The following is an 18823-nucleotide window of genomic DNA, read 5'->3' as shown; positions in this document are numbered from 1 at the left end:
TACACATTGAATTTGTATCATCTATATCTTATATTTTTTCTATTTATTTATCATTATATAGATACACATTTCATAACCAATTTATTCAAACTTATTTACACTTTTTAAGGATTCACTATATGAAGCTTTATATATTCTGGTTCTTATTCACCTATCACCAGTGCACTTTAAGACATATTTATTTATTTTTTCCTATTTATTAGCCTGACATTGCTACCCCGAGTGTGACTCGGGGTTACCGCTTTTGGCTCTAAAATCTTACCCCGAGTCACACTCGGGAATACCGCTAGGAAGGTTAAGCACCACACTTAAGTAAAGTATTCAACATTTTTTGTACTTAAGTATTGCAAGTAGTTTATTTTAAAATGTACTACTCAAGTACTGAAAGTAAAAGTACAAGTATTGTGTTTATGTAGTTATTAAAGAAAGTAGTCAAAAGGCCATGGCCCCCCTCCCATTTTAGATCCCCCTTAGAGCAGGCCAGGGTCCCCCTCCCATTACACATTCCCCTTAGAGTAGACAAGGGCCCCCTCCCATTATAGATCCCCTTAGAGCAGGCCAGGGTCCCCCTCCCATTATAGATCCCCCTTAGAGCAGGCCAGGGCCCCCCTCCCATTATAGATCCCACTTACAGCAGGCCAGGGTCCCCCTCCTATTATAGATCCCACTTAGAGCAGGCCAGGGTCCCCCTCCCATTATAGATCCCCCTTAGAGCAGGCCAGGGTCCCCCTCCCATTATAGATTCCCCTTAGAGCAGGCCAGTGTCCCCCCTCCCATTATAGATTCCCCTTAGAGCAGGCCAGTGTCCCCCTCCCATTATAGATTCCCCTTAGAGCAGGCCAGGGTCCTCCTCCCATTATAGAGCCCCCTTAGAGCAGGCCAGGGTCCCCCTCCCATTATAGATCCCCCTTAGAGTAGGGCAGGCCAGGGCAGGTCCCTCCCCCCATTGAACAGATCCTTAGGCTGTCTTGAGTCCTCCAGCCTCTCTCTCCACAGTCCCCAGTCCATTTCCCCCTGCTGAAAGAAGAATATATTCCTACCTCCATCCAGTTCTCCCACGCTGGGCGGCCGTGCTGCACAGTGCCCAGAGACAGTCTAGTAGTCTAGACTCTAGTAACTCACAGTCCCTCCCCCAGCCACCACCACTTTACTCGAGAGCCGAGCGGGAGGCGGGACTCGGGCCGAACCGAGGGAGGGCAGAGGCGGCGAGGCTCTGCCCCTGAGCCATCGCATCAGGTGGGGATTGGTCGTGACTTGTGAGTCTCAGAGACAATGAGACTCGAGTAAAAAAAGTCAGCGGCGGTGCGGGTTTGGAATGGAATGATTTGTAACATTTTTATAATTCTAACGAGTAACAATGCAGCACATTAAAAAATATCGGAGTAAAAGTATTAAACTCATCGAAAATATGTACTGAAGTAAAAGTGGAAGTAGGAGAAAAAAATTATACTCTAGTAAAGTACAGATACCGCCTTTTAGTACTTAAGTACAGTAGTGAAGTAGTTCTACTTCGTTACTATACATCTCTGGGGAAGAAGTCTCCAAACAAATGTCCAGTACTTGCCAGAGGCCAGCAGGATGGGCACCTTTTAGGTGATATGTGTGCTCCACTAAGGAGACAGTACTCCACACAGGAGTCAAGAGGTTCCTTTTCTAGAGGACTGAGATGGTCGACACAACTGAGAGCGTAGACTGAGAGAACCTAGAGGTCTGAGATGACTAAGAGAGCCTGGAGAGCTGAGAGAGGGACACAGGAACACAGAGATGCTGTGTAAGATGGTCTAAGGGACCAGCCAAAGGAACAAAGTCCATGATTTGAGACCTAAACAGTACAAGCCAAGAGGCTAAAGTTCTTTCATTTCATGTGTGGAACTGTTAATTTTTGTTTTAAATAAGAGTGGGCCAACAAGCCCTAAAACAGATTTCCTGGCTGAACCTACTAGAATGATGGACCCGATTGAGTTAGATTGCCCAATATTGCAATGGTTATTTAAGTTTATCTGCTTAATAAACTGTATTCTTTCAAAGAGCCCTTAAAGTTAAGGTTCTTAACCACTTAAGCCCCGGAAGATTTTACCCCCATTCCGACCAGGGGGTATTTTGCGATTCGGCACTGCGTGACTTTAACGGACAATTGCGCGGTCGTGCGACGCTGTGCCTAAACGAATTTGGCATCCTTTTTTTCCCACAAACAGAGCTTTCTTTTGGTGGTATTTGATCACCTGTGCAATTTTTTGATCACGCGCTATAAACCAAAAAAGAGCGTCAATTTTGCAAAAATAGCAATATTTTTTCACATTTTTTTATATGAAATTCCCCCCCAAAAAAATGTAAAAATCAAAATTTTTTAACATTTTCGGCCAATTTGTTTTATGCTACCTATGTTTGGTAAAAAAAATCGCAAAAAGCGTATTTTGATTGGTTTGCGCAAAAGTTATCGCGTTTACTAACAAAGGGAAAGATTTTTGTAATTTTTGTTGTTTTTTTTTTTAACGCGTAATGGCGGCGATCTGCGATTTTTTTTGCGGTACTGCGACATTGCGGCGGACAGATCGGACCCTTGACTGACATTTTTGACACTTTTGGGGTTACCAGTGACATTTCTACAGTAATCAGTGCTATATATATGCACTGTTACTGTAAAAATACACTGGTAGTGAAGGGGTTAACTTTATTTGGGAGGGAGGGGCTGTGTGTGTCCCTAGGGGCGTGCTTTCTACTGTGATTGGCTGTGGCTTGAGCTGTAAGGACACTGATCAACGGATCTACATAGTAGATCCATGTGATCAGTGTCTTTACAGCGAGGAGAATGACAGGCAGCTTGTTTACACAAGCTGCCTGACATTCTCCTTCTCCCCCGCCGATCGCCGAGTGGCCGGCGGACATCGGGTCCGCTGATCACACGCGCGGGGGGGTCCGTGACCACGCGGGAGCGCGCCTCCGGCGGCGCGCGCTCGCTCCCTAGACCCTCACAAGCAAGCAACGTAGCCCTACGTTAGTTTGCCTGTGAGGGCTGACCGCCGACGTAGATAGTCCTGCGGCGGTCGGCAAGTGGTTAAATGCTGTGCATAAAGTGGTGAACATGAACAATAATTATAATTGATTAGAGTTGAGCGAACACCTGGATGTCTGGGTTCGGCGGGTCCGGCCGAACTTGAAAAAAAAGTCTGGGTTCGTGACCCGGACTTAACCCAAACTTTACCCCGATCCCGAACCCCATTGAAGTCAATGGAGACCCAAACTTTTGAGCACTAAAATGGCTCTAAAGCAAACATGGAAAGGGCTAGAGGGCTGCAAATGGCAGCAAAATCATCTTAAGAGTATGGCAAGCGCTCTGCAAACAAATGTGGATAGGGAAATAACTTAAAATAACATAAAAAAACAGAAAAATTAATCATTTTGAATGATGTAGGAGGAGGATGAGGCCCATATGGAGTAGGAGGTTGAGGTGGCAGTGGATATGGCGGTGTAGGTGGAAGCGGCGGCGGCGGCAGTGGAGGAGGAGGACGAGGTAGACAACATTGGTTTTTGTTTTTAATTACATTTTTTTTTTAAATTAGGGTACACCCCAAAAGAGTAAGAACTATCAAATCCAACAATGGCTGGGTAAGGCTGGTATACATGTCTATTCTGCACAAGGTACGGACAAGTCTTGTGGGATCCATGCCTGGTTCATTTTAATGAATGTAAGCTTGTCCACATTGGCTCTGGACCGGCGGCTGCGCTTGTCTGTAATAACGCCCCCAGCCGTGCTAAATACCGTTTAGATAATACACTGGCTGCAGGGCAGGCCAGCACCTCCAAGTTGTAAAGGGCAAGCTCAGGCCATGTGCCCAATTTGGAGACCCAGAAGTTGAAGGGGGCAGACCCGTCATTCAGTGCGTGTATAAAACGTAAGGAACGGTAAGGAGCTGTATATGGTATATGGTATATGGTAAGGAACGGTGATGGTGGCGGGGGGGGGGGCTTTTTTCCCCCTCCTGGGTTGAGTCTGGCCTTGGAAAAGGTATGTGTCCCTGGTTGTGGGTGGGCTCTCCCAAAGCTGTCTAAGTTCTGAGGCCTTCTGGTAGGGACGGGGCTGCACTGGTCTTGCCAGGGACTGGGATTCAGAAAAGACTGTGGAGCCTGGAGTGGCAGTCCAAGGGGGGCCATAATTCACGGTGGATGGCAACACTATGAGTATAGTATATAAAAATACTTTTTTAACTATGAGTATGGCACCAAGGACACTGCACTTCCTACACACGTTTTTCCCACCTGCCTCTAGGGCCGAGCCTTTTGGTCAGGAGTCAGGACCAGAGGAATTTTTTATTTCTGGCCGAAGGGCCTGCCATAGTATTGCAAAGTGGCACTAACCTTGCACTTCTTCTTCACTATCCCTTTCCCCACTTTTATGTGTTGTGTGTCTCACGTTTTGTGTTTTTTATTGTGGCGGTACACTTTATTTTGCACAGCGTGATTAGTAGGGTGTAGGTCCTTGGGCCTGTCCCTGAAAGTATTGGGAGGGGGTGGATATGGCTTGGTTCGCCCTCTCTCATGGGGTCTCTCTTCGGGAGAGCCCCACCTAGTACTTGGGGTGGTCTGTTTCAGCAGACCTCCTAAAGAAGGGGGCTGCCTGGTTTCAGCCAGGTTAGCCAGTGAGGGTACCCCAGTCCCTGTCAGGAGCCTTGCGCCCCGAGGTATCAGGGTCAAGGACCATGTGTACACCCTGTGCACTTTTTGTGTTTCACTTTTTTGGTGTGCACCAGGGGCTTAAAAAAAAAAAAACAGCTGGTAACCCTTGTTATTGTGGCGTTCCGACAAAGCTTTTCCACATTTGATACATGCTAACCCTGCCTTCTGAGGTGCTGGCGGTGCCCTGGCTGCGTTGGCGACCTCCTCCTCCTCTGACTTCGCCTTGTGCTTCCACTGTGCCCCGCTGTCAGGTGGGAATGCCACCAGCATCGCTTCTCGACCTTTTGCCTAAGATCAAGTGTAGTATCTGTTGTTATCAGTTATCTGGGTGCCACCTTGCTGTGAACATGGTTCCTCCTCCTCCATCTCCTCCTCCTCATCCTCCATCTCTTCACCCTCCAAAACTGTGCCCTTGCTGGACAATTGTGTACCTGCCGTTTGTGGGTGCAGGAACCCACCCTCGGAGATCAAGTGTAGTATCTGTTGTTATGAGTTATCTGGGTGCCACCCTGTTGTGAACATGGTTATTCCTCCATCTCCTCCTCCTCCTCATCCTCCAGAACTGTGCCCTTGCTGGACAATTGTTTACCTGGCATTTGTGGGTGCAGGAACCCACCCTCAGAGCCACTTGTGAATGACTGCCCTGAAAGCCTTGGAAATGATCACTGCTCCAGATGCAGTAGAGGACGAGGATGAGGAAGCGGAGTAGGAGGAGTTAGCAACAGGAGGCAAACTGAAGCGCCCTGCAATCCTCGGTGGTGGAAGGAGATGCGCCAAACAAATTTAAAGGGTGTATCTCACAGTAACGTAATCAGCAAACGCTGCAAAATTATTAATTTTCCCCTAAATGGGTGTTTATTGAATAGCAGAATACAACAACAGTATCCAAAGGGTGTATCTCACACGTACAGACACAGACTAGGCCGCAATTTAATATCTTTCTTTCCCCTACATGGGTGTTTATTGAATAGCAGAATAGAACAACAGTATCTAAAAGGGTGTATCTCACACTTACAGATGCAGACTAGTCCGCAATTTAATATTTTTTCCCTAAATGGGTGTTTATTGAATAGCGGAATAGAAAAACAGTATAGAAAGGGTGTATCTCACAGTAAAATATGCAGATTAGCCTGCAATTTATTTATTTTCCCCTAAATGGGTTTATATTGCAATGCGCAATACAACAGTATGCAATGGGTGTATCTCACTCTAACCTATGAATGAAAATCTGAAAAATAATTGTCCCCTTAATTGGTGCTTGAATAGCAGATTTGAAATGCAGTGTCTAAACGCTGTAAGTAACAGTAAAATATGAAGGAAAAAAGTTTTTTCTTTTTTAAATGCAGATTAAGCAGACACATATGCACTCGCATGCACTTGCATGAAATGGCCGCTACACACCGCACGCCTAACAGGTTGGATACTGCTGTTGTTCTATTCTGCTATTGAATAAAAAAAAAAAAACATTTGAATGAAAAACTGAGAAAAAATAATTTTTTTCCCCTAAATACTGAAAAATAATTATTTTCCCCTTACATTGGTGCTTTTTGAAGAGCAGGTTAGAAAAGCAGTGTCTGTCTATACACTGTATGTCAAAGTAAAATATTACATGCAGATTAAGCAGACACATATGCACTGAGCTTGCATTAAATGTGCAGCACCGCACGCCGCCCACCTAACAGACTCATAAAAGTTTTTTTTTTCTCCTTTCTCCTCCTCACTGGGCTCAGGTCAGGGCATAAAGATCGTGCACTGCACCCCCACACAATACAATCAATGTAGATCACTGTCTGATTAAAGAAGATTCTTCCTATTCTTTCCCTCAAAGCCATCTCCAGCCTGCCCTTACAATAATCTCCTATCTCTCCCTCCAGGCAAAAAGATCGTGCACTGCACCCCCACACAATCGAATCAATGTAGATCGCTGTCTGATTAAAAAAGATTCTTCCTATGCTTTCCCTCAAAGCAATCTCCAGCCTGACCCTACAGTAATCTCCCTATCTCTCCCTCAGCAGCAGCAGGAACCTCTCCCTAGTATAGTTAGAGCAGAGTGACGCGCGGCGCTATGTGACTCCAGCTTTTATAGACTATGGGTCACATGCTGCACTGGCCAATCACAGCCATGCCATTAGTAGGCATGGCTGTGATGGCTTCTAATGGCACACTAGTTAAACGCTTGCTGATTGGCTGCCTTGCACCTGTTGAAACCACGCCATTAAAACCACGCCAAAACATCAAATAACATTACCGAACAATGGTTCAGTACCCAAACATACAGTGAAATGTTCGGGTCCGGGTACCGAATACCCAAAAGTCCGGTACGAACCCAAACAATACAGTCTGGGTTCGCTAAACCCTACTCATGATCGCAACCTGAGACATGACTGGGGGTGAGTGCTCTTGAGCTGGGAAACGATACGATTGGGTTTAGGGGAGCAGTGACATATGATCCTGCCTGAGATACCACAGTCTGTCCTTAGAACAGGTGGAAGAAAAATCCCTTTTCTCCTTTTGCTGTCCCCTTTCTGAAAAAAAGTCCTTCAAAAGAAGGCTGAGCTGCCACGCCTGCTCATCCTAGTAAAGCATGGTTTTCTCTGCCACCTTCCACAGGGAGACTTTCCCACTACCGGTAATCAGTGACTCGGACCTCAGGCTCACTCTCACTGCAGGGTAAGGCCTCATGCACACATGGGCGTCAGAAAAAACGAGCTGCAGAGCCACTTCTAACGCCAGGAAAAAGCAGCTGTAAAAACGTGCTTTCAGTAGCTTTTTCCATTTGCGTTATTGCACGTTTGGCCACGTAGCTTTTAGCAGCGTTTTTTCTGCCACCATTCAAAATCAATGGTTCCCTATGGGAGCCTATTGATTTGAATGGAAGGCGCACCGCAAGTCGGATCAGGATGATCCGACTTGCGCTGTGAGAATCTTGAGGGGGGGGAACTCCACGCCAAAATGGGGAAAAAAACGGCGTGGGGGTCCCCCCAGGTTCCAAACAAGGCCCTTTGGGTCTAGTATGGAATTTGAGGGTAGCCCCACGCCAAAAAAACAGCGTGGGGTCCCCCCCAAAATCCATACCAAATCCTTATCCGAGCATGCAGCCCCGCAGTCCAGGAAAGGGGAGGGGATGAGCGAACGGCCCCACCCCCTCCTGGACCATACCATGCCACGCGCCCTCAACATGGGGGGTGTGGCTGCTTTTGGGCAGGGGGGGGCTCTGCACCCTCCCACCCCAAAGCACCTTGCCCCCATGTTGATGAGGACAAGGGCCTCATCCTCACAACCCTGGCCGGTGGTTGTGGGGGTCTGCAGGCAGGGGGCTCATGGGAATCTGGAAGCCCCCTTTAACAAGGGGGCCCCCCAGATCCTGGACCCCCTCCCTATGTGAATGGGTATGGGGTACATTGTACCCCTACCCATTCACCCCATAAAAGGCAGTGTATGTAAATAATGACAGGAGACGTTTTGAAAAGTTTATTAAAAATCTTCATCCGGTCTTCTCCGCTCCGGTTTTCTCCTCTCCACTCTTCTCCCGTCCGCTCTTCTGCTCTTTTGCTTCCTCTGGTCTTCTTCTTCTTCCTCCGGTCCTCCTCCGACGCTGTCCCTGGTGATTATGCCGGTCTCCGGTCTCTGCAGCTTATTATATAGCCATTAGGGGCGTGGTCTCCCAGGGACGTTACCGGGAGGCCACGCCCCTAATGACTATATAATAAGCTGCAGAGACTGGAGACCGGCATAATCACCGGGGACAGCGTCGGAGGAGGACCGGAGGAAGAAGAAGACCAGAGGAGGCAAAAGAGCAGAAGAGCGGAGGGCAGAAGAGCGGAGGGCAGAAGAGCGGAGGGTAGAAGAGCGGAGGGTAGAAGAGCGGTGGGTAGAAGAGCGGAGGGCAGAAGGGCGGAGAGGAGAAGACCAGAGTGGAGAAGACCGGATGAAGATTTTTATTAAACTTTTCAAAACGTCTCCTGTCATTATTTACATACACTGCCTTTTATGGGGTGAATGGGTGTACCCCATACCCATTCACGTAGGGAGAGGGTCAGGAGCCTCCCCCTGCCCCAAAGCACCCACACCCCCCCCATGTTGAGGGCGTGTTGCCTGGTATGGTCCAGGGGGGGTGGGGGTGCTCGCTCGTCCCCTCCCCTTTCCTGGGCTGCCAGGCTGCATGCTCGGATAAGGGTTTGGTATGGATTTTGGGGGGGACCCCACGCCGTTTTTTCGGCGCGGGGCTACCCTCAAATTCCATGCAAGACCCGAAGGCCTGGTTTGGAACCTGGGGGGGAACCCTACGCCGTTTTTTCAGTTTCTGAAACTGTGACAGGTAGTGCGGAAGTAAAATGCCCAATTTACGCCATCAGAAAACCTGAAGGTGGTGATTGGTTTTCAGGATCCCGTACACAGCTAGGCTCCCAAAGTCTCACACATGTGGTATCCCTGTACTCAGGAGAAGCATCAAAATGTATTTTGGGGTGTCATTCCACATATACCCTTGGCATGTGTGAGCAATTTATCTTTTAGTGACAACTTTGTGTTAAAAAAAAAAAATAAATAAAAAAATGTAATTTTCTCAAAACATGTGGCAATATATAAAATATTCCATGGACTCAACATGCCTCTCAGCAAATAGCTTGGGGTGTCTACTTTCCAAAATGGGGTCATTTGGGGGGGTTTTGTGCTATCTTGAAATTTTAGAGCCTCCGAAACTGTGAGAGGTAGTGAGTAAGTAATATAAGCAGTTTACGCCATTAGAAAACCTGTAGGTGGTGATTGGTTTTCAGGGTCCCGTGAACAGATAGGCTCCCAAAAAGTCTCACACATGTGGTATCCCTGTACTCAGGAGAATCAGCAGAATGTATTCTGGGGTGCCATTCCACATATACCCATGTCATGTGTGAGAAATGTATCTTTTAGTGACAACTTTGTGATAAAAATAAAAATAAAAAATAAAATTTCCCGAAACTTGTGGCAAAATATAAAACATTCCATGGACTCACCATGCCTCTCAGCAAACAGCTTGGGGTGTCTACTTTCCAAAATGGGGTAATTTGGGTTTTTTTTTGGTATCTTGACATTTCAGGGCCTCCGAAACCGTGATAGGTAGTGAGAAAGTGCAATGAGAAATTTATGCCCTTTGAAATTCTGAAGGTGGTGATTGGTTTTTTGGGGTCCCGTACACAGCTAGGCTCCCAAAAAGTCTCACACATATGTTATCCCTGTACTCAGGAGAAGCAGCAGAATATATTTTGGGGTGTAATTACACATATACCCATGGCATGGCATGCGTGAGCAATATATCATTTCAATGACAACTTTGTTTAAAAAAAAAAAAAAATGTTTTTTTTTTAGTCATTTTTCAAACACCTGTGAATTTTTTTTTAATGTGGGACGTAGATGAAAAAGGCGCTGGTGATCTTTTATATTTACTGGAATAAAACTTGTTCAGGGTAGCATGTGTATTAAATATATATTAAAAGTGCTTGTTGGTGAATTATTATAATTGAAGGTAATAAATATTTTTTAAAGTGCACAACTCAAAATTAAAAAAATATTTCTGTTACTTATTGATAAATAAATATATAAATAATTATATATAAATAAATAGATATATTGTACATGCAACAAGCAAATCAATTATATAAATATATAATATTCCGTGCAGCAAACAAATAAAAGTGCTTAATAGTGCGTGCATAAAAAAACTCGTCAAATATAAGCAAATAAGTTCATGCTCTCCAGTGAAAAAAATAATAATTATATAGCAAGTGTCTCTGTAATTCGTGCAAAAAATATGCTCCTTAAAGTGCTTCAGGTGGTGGGGTGTGACACACGTGGCCTCTTACCAGCTTCCAATGAGTCACAATGACTCCCAACGCCTGTGATCCCTTTAATTGGGTGGATCAGACCTCTCCTCGATCTCTTTTGGGATGGATATCTGCTCCCCTACTTTTTGCCCTCCACTCTCATGGATAGGGCTGATAAAGCTTTGGAATATGCACCACTGCACAGGATATAGGGAATAATGGATCCTTGGTGATTCTCAAGATGCCGCTCCACATATAAGGTGGACCATGCTGATGAGACCAAAACCTCATCAGCATGGTCCACCTTATATGTGGAGCGGCATCTTGAGAATCACCAAGGATCCATTATTCCCTATATCCTGTGCAGTGGTGCATATTCCAAAGCTTTATCAGCCCTATCCATGAGAGTGGAGGGCAAAAAGTAGGGGAGCAGATATCCATCCCAAAAGAGATCGAGGAGAGGTCTGATCCACCCAATTAAAGGGATCACAGGCGTTGGGAGTCATTGTGACTCATTGGAAGCTGGTAAGAGGCCACGTGTGTCACACCCCACCACCTGAAGCACTTTAAGGAGCATATTTTTTGCACGAATTACAGAGACACTTGCTATATAATTATTATTTTTTTCACTGGAGAGCATGAACTTATTTGCTTATATTTGACGAGTTTTTTTATGCACGCACTATTAAGCACTTTTATTTGTTTGCTGCACGGAATATTATATATTTATATAATTGATTTGCTTGTTGCATGTACAATATATCTATTTATTTATATATAATTATTTATATATTTATTTATCAATAAGTAACAGAAATATTTTTTTAATTTTGAGTTGTGCACTTTAAAAAATATTTATTACCTTCAATTATAATAATTCACCAACAAGCACTTTTAATATATATTTAATACACATGCTACCCTGAACAAGTTTTATTCCAGTAAATATAAAAGATCACCAGCGCCTTTTTCATCTACGTCCCATATTTTATATTGTTTTTACAATTAAAAGGGCAGCAGGTTCAGACATATCTTTAAAAAGAGCCAGGCGCCTTCCTATAATTTGCTATTAATTTTTTTTTAATATTCAATGAGCTCAACATGCCTCTCAGGACATTCCTTAGGATGTCTACTTTCCAAAAAGTGGTAATTGGGGGGGGGGGGGGGCGTTGTACTGCCCTGCCATTTTAGCACTTCATGAAATGAGATAGGCAGTCAGAAAGTAAAAGCTGCATAAATTATTTACACCATAGTTTGTTTTGTGGATGCTATAACTTTTGCGTAAACCAATAAAAATACATTTATTGAGATTTTTTTTGTCAAAGACATGTAGCTAAATACATTTTGGTCAAAATATATGACAAAAATTGAGTATATTGGATATTTTTTAAAAGCCAAAGTAGATAATTTAATTTTTACTCAAAATTTTTGTTCTTTTTTTATTAATATCGCAAAAAATAAAAAGCACAGAGGTGATCAAATACCACCAAAAGAAAGCTCTGTTTGTGGGAAAAAAGTTCATAAATTTCCTTTGGGTACAGCATTGCATAACCGTGCAATTGTCAGTTAAAATCACGCAGTGCCAAGTTGAAAAAAGTGGCCTGGTCATTGAGCAGCAAAATCCTCCGGTCTGAAAGTGGTTAAAGGCACTTGGGGGCACAGTGGACGCCCAGCACATAGCACAATGGCAGCAAAGGCATCCAGTGTCTCCACTCACCTATCTCAGTATACATCTCACCGTCTCAGTATACATCAACAACAAACAAAATGGGCCCACTTATAACTGGCCTTCATAGCAAAGAGCACATGGAAGGGCAACGCATGTGAGACAAAAACAGGCTCACCTGCCCCCTATCTATCCATTAGAATGCATGTGCTTCCACTGTGGAGACTCTCATAAATTTACAGGAGTAAGGACTGCAGATAATACAGGGTGCCATGGAGTGGCCCTGCAGCTTACACATGCGTTTGCAAATGTGTGCTAACTAAACCCCTGTTTTTAACGCATATTGTTAGACAGGTTAATTCCGTTTGTAAGCAGACTGGTTGGTGAATTGAGCTGGGCATTTTTTCTTTTTTTGTCTCATGTCAGGGCCTATATCAAGGTCCATAATGCCATGTCAAAATCCATCTTTCAATTTGGTAGGTTTGTGGTGCATCATGTGGAAATAAAAAATCAGAGCATTTACTAGAAGAAAAACAGCAAGCACCTTTAGCATTTAGGGCAGCTTTTAACAGCCGAAGCCCTGGTAAGCTTCTGAACCAGAATAAGCCGTTAGGGGAGTATTGGCTTTAGCTAATTACGTTTTTTGTTTTAAAAATCAAGCAAATGTATTAATCTTACTGTTTGTAATAATAACTACGGTTGTTATCTTGTTTAAGCTGGGGTCAATATAAGACTGTATAATTCCAATGTAACAGCTATGTATTTGTTTTTTATCGAGAGGGTGCAACTTTGTGGGGGGATGTTGCATTAATATAAGGGGAGCGATAACTGCTGCACCACTTAAGGCTAGGACAATATAGAAACAGAATTAGAACTGCAAACTTCTCTGCAGTGGAGGAAACTCTGCAGGAAACTAGCAGCAATTCGGCACAGATTGACATGCCGAGCTGGTGGCTGACACATTGCTGATTGCTGTATGCACTTATGTTTACTCCTGCTGACTCTATACTTACTGTTCAATTTTTTATGTGTTTTTTACAAAAGATCAGTATTGCTCTGTGCTAGCCATCATTGAGTTTGGAGTTAATATGACACCGCATATTCACCAACTTTGTGGGAAAAAAAAGGCAACCTTTTGAAAATTCCAGTCTATTCAGTTATTTCAGTGTTTCACTTACAGGCAGGTTTCTATAGGAAGACCATGTTAAAAATGCACTAAATTTGATTATTGCATAGCCTAAGCCAAAATGAAAATAGCTTTATTTCATATTTTAAAAAAAGATGTATGTCATTACAATTAGGGTATATTTTATTAAAATCAGGCTTAAGAAAAAAATGTATTTACCACCTAAGAAAAATGCGCTACAGCACTTAGTATTTTATCTTGGCCCCATGCAAAAACTTGCCGATCCTGTGCCTTTAAAGTGGTTGTAAGCCTCAGAAATGAAATATGAACAAAGCATATCACTCTATAGTGTGTACTTGTTTCGATCCAGAGCACTAAGTAAAGCTGGATACACACTATCCAACTTTTGTGGTTAGATTTCCTTCAGATTTACCTTTTCTATGTAGTGCAAGGGCCTGCCAGATTGCATACAAATTGAAAGTGTTTAGGTTTGACCTCATATTATATGGTTTTGGTAAGTCTAAAGACAAAAGTCTTCAGAAAATCTTATAGTGTGTATGGCCCATAAGTATCACTTTTGTCTGCTGCCTCTTTCCTCTGCTATCAACATGAATCACTTCTGATAGGTTTTCCTGACACAAGAAAAAAATGATGGACCTCCAGCAGATTGACAGCCTCAGCTCCGTTCCTGTGTGCTGTGTAGAGGGGGGGCGTGTATTTTCCCTCCAATCAGCTCTCAGAGCTCTCCTCCCTGAGCTCTACAGAGTGTAATTACAGTCCCCCCCCCCCCCCTGGTTTTCTGACAGCCCAGAAAAGCTTTAAAATTCAGCACTTTGAACAGATGTGGAGAAGAGAAGACTGCAGATAAACAGGCACAACTTATGTAGGGGAATTTGTTTTATTTCTGTGTATCACCTGAGGCCAGACACTTTGCACGGTATTTGTAAGGGTTTACAACCACTTTAAGGAGGAGTGGGCTCCCTCCAGGTAAACCTTCCTCTAATTTATCCACTGCTATATGTGCTCTAACTTGGAGACTCACAAACCTATAGAGTGTGTGGGTACACATTGGATGCTTTCAGACACCATTGTGCTTTTGCCGGGCGTCCAGTATGTCCCTGCGCCTTTAGGTAGGAGTGGGCTCCCTCCAAGCAACATTAAAAAAGTAAGGAAATGATGTACTATGGCTAGCCTGTCATATCAATAAGATGGAAATGACCGACAACCAGGCGGTGCCTGTCTACTTGCCTGACAGCAGTGTGAGACACACGAGAGGATGGTCAAGACCTAACTTGACGAAGCGCAGATGTGCAAAACTTGTCGTCATGGTGACGGAACCTCTCTGTTTCAGGCTAGCCCCCCATTGACGGACTGCTTCCTGGTTCCAGAGCCTGTCTCCTGGGTGCAGGGACTGATGTCATCACCGGTCGCCCCTGCTCGTTAGACTGGGACTCACGCTGCCCTGCATTCCATCAGCCCATACTGTATTCACCATCTGGAGCTTCTGGGCGACACAGTGGCTTACTGAATGGAGTCATCAGCAGCCAACCATCCTCTTGTGTATCTCACACTGCTGTCGGGCAAGTAGACAAGCACCGCCTGGTCGCCAGTCATTTCCATCTTGTTGATATGACATGCTTAGCCATAATACATCATTGCCTTACTTTTTTAATGTGGCTCAAAAAACTTGTGACTTTTAACCATTTACTTATTGTGGAGTATCACATCTTATGAGATTTGCTTTAGACTGCTATCCATCCTATACAAGCCTTAACCTGAAGCACTCATTGTTCCTCTTGCTGATTAACCTTACTCTCCAACCCAGGAGATTTTACAGTAGCTGCTGTGGACTATATAAGGCTTTATACTCCACCAAGGTGTTTTTATTCCAGGCGCTTGATCTCTTCTTTGTGGTCTTCTCCCTCCAAGCAAACCTTCCCTTCATTTATTCTCTGCAATATCCAACTTGGGGACATGCAAAACTATGAAGTTAGGACCACAGTATACAGAGGAGACTTGGGGAGGTACTGTGGCTTTCACATATATTTGCGAATGTGTAAAAATAAAACCCTCTGTCTTTAACATGAACTGTTAGACCGGGCGAAAAATTTCTGTTGTTTTTAATATGCATCGCCATATATATCCATGTGCACCTTACTGTAAAGGCTAGTTATAGGGTTTTTGGGTTCGGGTCATACACATCTTCAGCATGACCACTTTGCGATTTGGTCTTTTGTACATTGCATTTTGCTTGTTGCATTTTGGGAGTATGCATTTAGCATTATTTTATATTTAATAAAATTCATGTCAGGTAATGCACCAGGCCTTTGAGCCCCCTTGTTTGTTGTTTACTAACGGGAACTCCCTATCAGAGGAATGCTGCATTGGTGGAGCATACCAGTTTGTGACAGGAATGTATATTGGGATGCCCCTGTAATTATATTATTCTGGCTGTCACAACACCTTAGCACTATGGTACCATGACTGTACATACAAAGTTACACACACTTGTATGGTGTGGTGTGGTGCCATTCATTCATAATGGCATCTCAACACACCTTGGCAATGCAACTGTATTATACTGAACTGCAATGCATGCTGGATATATTGGGGAGAGCAGTAGAGGACGTCCATTTAATAAGTAAAAGAAGGAAAGAGCAATGTCATTTGTGGATCAAGTCATACTTCCATAGACATTGATTGTCTTTTGTAAAGTGACATCGTAATGTGAGCAATATCCCTAAATACCGATAACTCCCTAGATTGCTGAATACCCAAATTATATCTTTAAGATAACTAAATACATATAGTATAACGTTTTTTAGGAAAATCATTTTAGTTAGAATAGTTATGAATCATTTAATGCAAGGCATAACTAAAATTTCCTTTTTTTAAATCTTTCGTTAAACCCCCTGATAGATATGCATTTTGCAATTTTGTCTTTTATCTTGGTTTATATAGGTACATAATTCTAGCCACTAAATTCAGAATAAGTAAATACGTTAAAAACATTCAATAAAGGACCATACAAAAAGGATCAATCTGTTTAATAGACTGATAGCAAAATACAAACTTACCAATTGCCAGACTGGCATATATAAAAATAATAGATACATAAATAGAGATAAATCATTTGTTGGGGCAGAGATACAAAAGACCTATCTGTAAAAGTGCTACACTGGGCAAGGCAATGTGGTCATATGCATTACACAAGGGGACAATGGAAGTAGCACAGTGCTGTAATTCCCTGAAGGCCACTATAGGTAAACCTTTGTATCTCAGACACCATTTTTGGTATTTTTTTGGTCTCAACAGAGCAAAATTAAATACAGGATTGCATTGTTGGCTCTCGTTTTTCACTTAGTTTACATGGTAATTTTTCTTTACTTGTACTTAAAAGGACCCTGCATCAATTTTTCTATAAAATTTTTGGAAATCTAGAACTATTTGTGTAAAAAAAGACATTTTGTCTCTTTGGTTTAAAACCCAGTATTGCCAAGATTAAGCACAAAGGTTAGATTTTCTGTTGTTGTGTGTGACTGTGTCTCCTAATGAGCATGTACTAATGCAATGGCAGTTTTACCAGTTTTATTCCAAAATGAGATTGCAGGCAATCAGCATGACATAGTATATGTTGAAAGGGATGAACCTAGACAGTATTGGGGTCACTTACGTAAGGAGTTAAGATTTCCACACAAAAACTAGTGTAAATATTGACTTCAGTTAGGCTGGCCAAACATGGATCAAATTTAGCCAGTTCAGCAGGGACCAGCCGAATTTCGATCCATGTGTGGGCAGGGTGTTTGTACAGAAGTCAATTTACCGATTGACATCTATACAACTGCCTGTTGGATAATTTCTGCTTGATCATGACCGCTGGCTATAGCCAGCAGTTCTGATCAGCGTATCCTGAAGGCATGGAAGCCTCCCTGCTGTTAGAGTACAAAGGCTCAGCGGAGTGGATTCCCCCATCCACCTCAAATGTGTGGTTGAAAAAACAAAAATTAATATCTATGGGCTGCTTTATCCAATCATGTTCACTTTGAATAATTATGTTCAGATAAAATAAGCAAACAGGAAATTGCTTTTCACATGACTGGATAATTGAAGTGAATATTCAAAGTGTTACTAAACCTACAACAGTAAAATCAGTGTGTATATGCAGTAAAGCATGCTTGCTTTACTCACTGTGGAACCTAGTGGGTTGATCCACTGCATTGTGTAAAAAGGCTGTTTGATCCTGTCTTCTTTGATCCTCCCCTTCTTCCACAGTCCCCAATCACCTGATAATACAGAGCCTTGGACATGCTCATTTTGGTGTGCATTGCTAGAAAGTTATTTTTTCCTTGGAGGGTGCATGTTATCAGCACAGGGCTTAATCAGCACTGTTCAGACAGAGGGTCAGGAGTCATGCGGCCTCATAGGACAGTCGGAGGAGAAAGAAAAACTCTTCCTACTAGCTTTAACCAGACACTCATAGAAGTCATAAGACTGCTATAAAATGCTGATGAGAAAAGGTATTTGGCAGTTTATATTAACTAAAATATTTGCATTTCCATGTTCTGTGTACTATGAGAGACCAGATATAGTGAAACGCAGGCTCCTGGGTTTAGTAACACTTTAAAACGGTGTTCCAGCTGGGGAAAAAAATTAAAAGTAAGCAGCTACAGATAGTGTAGCTGCTGACTTTTAATATATAGACACTTACCTGTCCAGGGAGCCCGCAATATCAGCACCCACGCCCATTTTCAGATCAGCTGCCGGGTGCTGCCCCCACCATTCGTTCTAAGGGAAACTGGCAGTGAAGTCTTCCGGCTTCGCAGCCGGTTCCTCACTGCGCATGTGTGAAGCACACTGCGCTTTCTGATTGGCCTGGCGGCGGGGGAGGGAAGAGGGGGGCCGAACTTCGGAGGGACAGTGCTGCAGCGCTGTCTCCCGGAAGTTTGAAAGGATACCTATCAAAAACAGGTACCAGTTCCCCCCCCCCCCCCCCGAAAGGTGCCAAATGTGGCACCGGAGGGGGGGGGGAAGCAAATGAGTGGAAGTTCCACTTTTGGGTGGAACTCCGCTTTAATATGTTGTGTGGAGATCCTCAACTCTTTTAGTACATCAGCCTTATCATGTGCAAGGATCTACATTTTACCCCACCCTCCATGTTTCCCTGGTGTTTCCTCTGGATGATCCATCCAGCTTCTGTCCAAACTGTACTTCACTGATTTCTAATTACGTGAGCCCAGTCAATATTTTCCACTCCACCAGGGCTTTTCCCAGGATACAACTAAAAAAGGATGAGGATCAGGCACAAAGCTACCAACCTAGTCATGGAAAACACTGATAGCTGCAATAGGAACAGTACAATGGCTACGTAATGTGCTTCGGTAGCACAGGAAAGACATAAGTCCTATATACGTGGATTTAGAATTGCTGAAGCTAAAGAAAATGTAGTCTAAGTGCAATTCATCTCCTCACATGGGTATTACAAAGACAAACTGGGTTTTTTTAAAAGTTTCAAACAAGGTGAGACTGCCCTGTATATGTCAGTCTCGTGGTATGATGAAT

The sequence above is a fragment of the Pelophylax lessonae genome (assembly GCF_965119305.1).
Source record: "Pelophylax lessonae genome assembly, chromosome: 1".
NCBI classification, from domain to species: domain Eukaryota; kingdom Metazoa; phylum Chordata; class Amphibia; order Anura; family Ranidae; genus Pelophylax; species Pelophylax lessonae.
Note: the sequence above shows the minus strand (reverse complement) of the source record.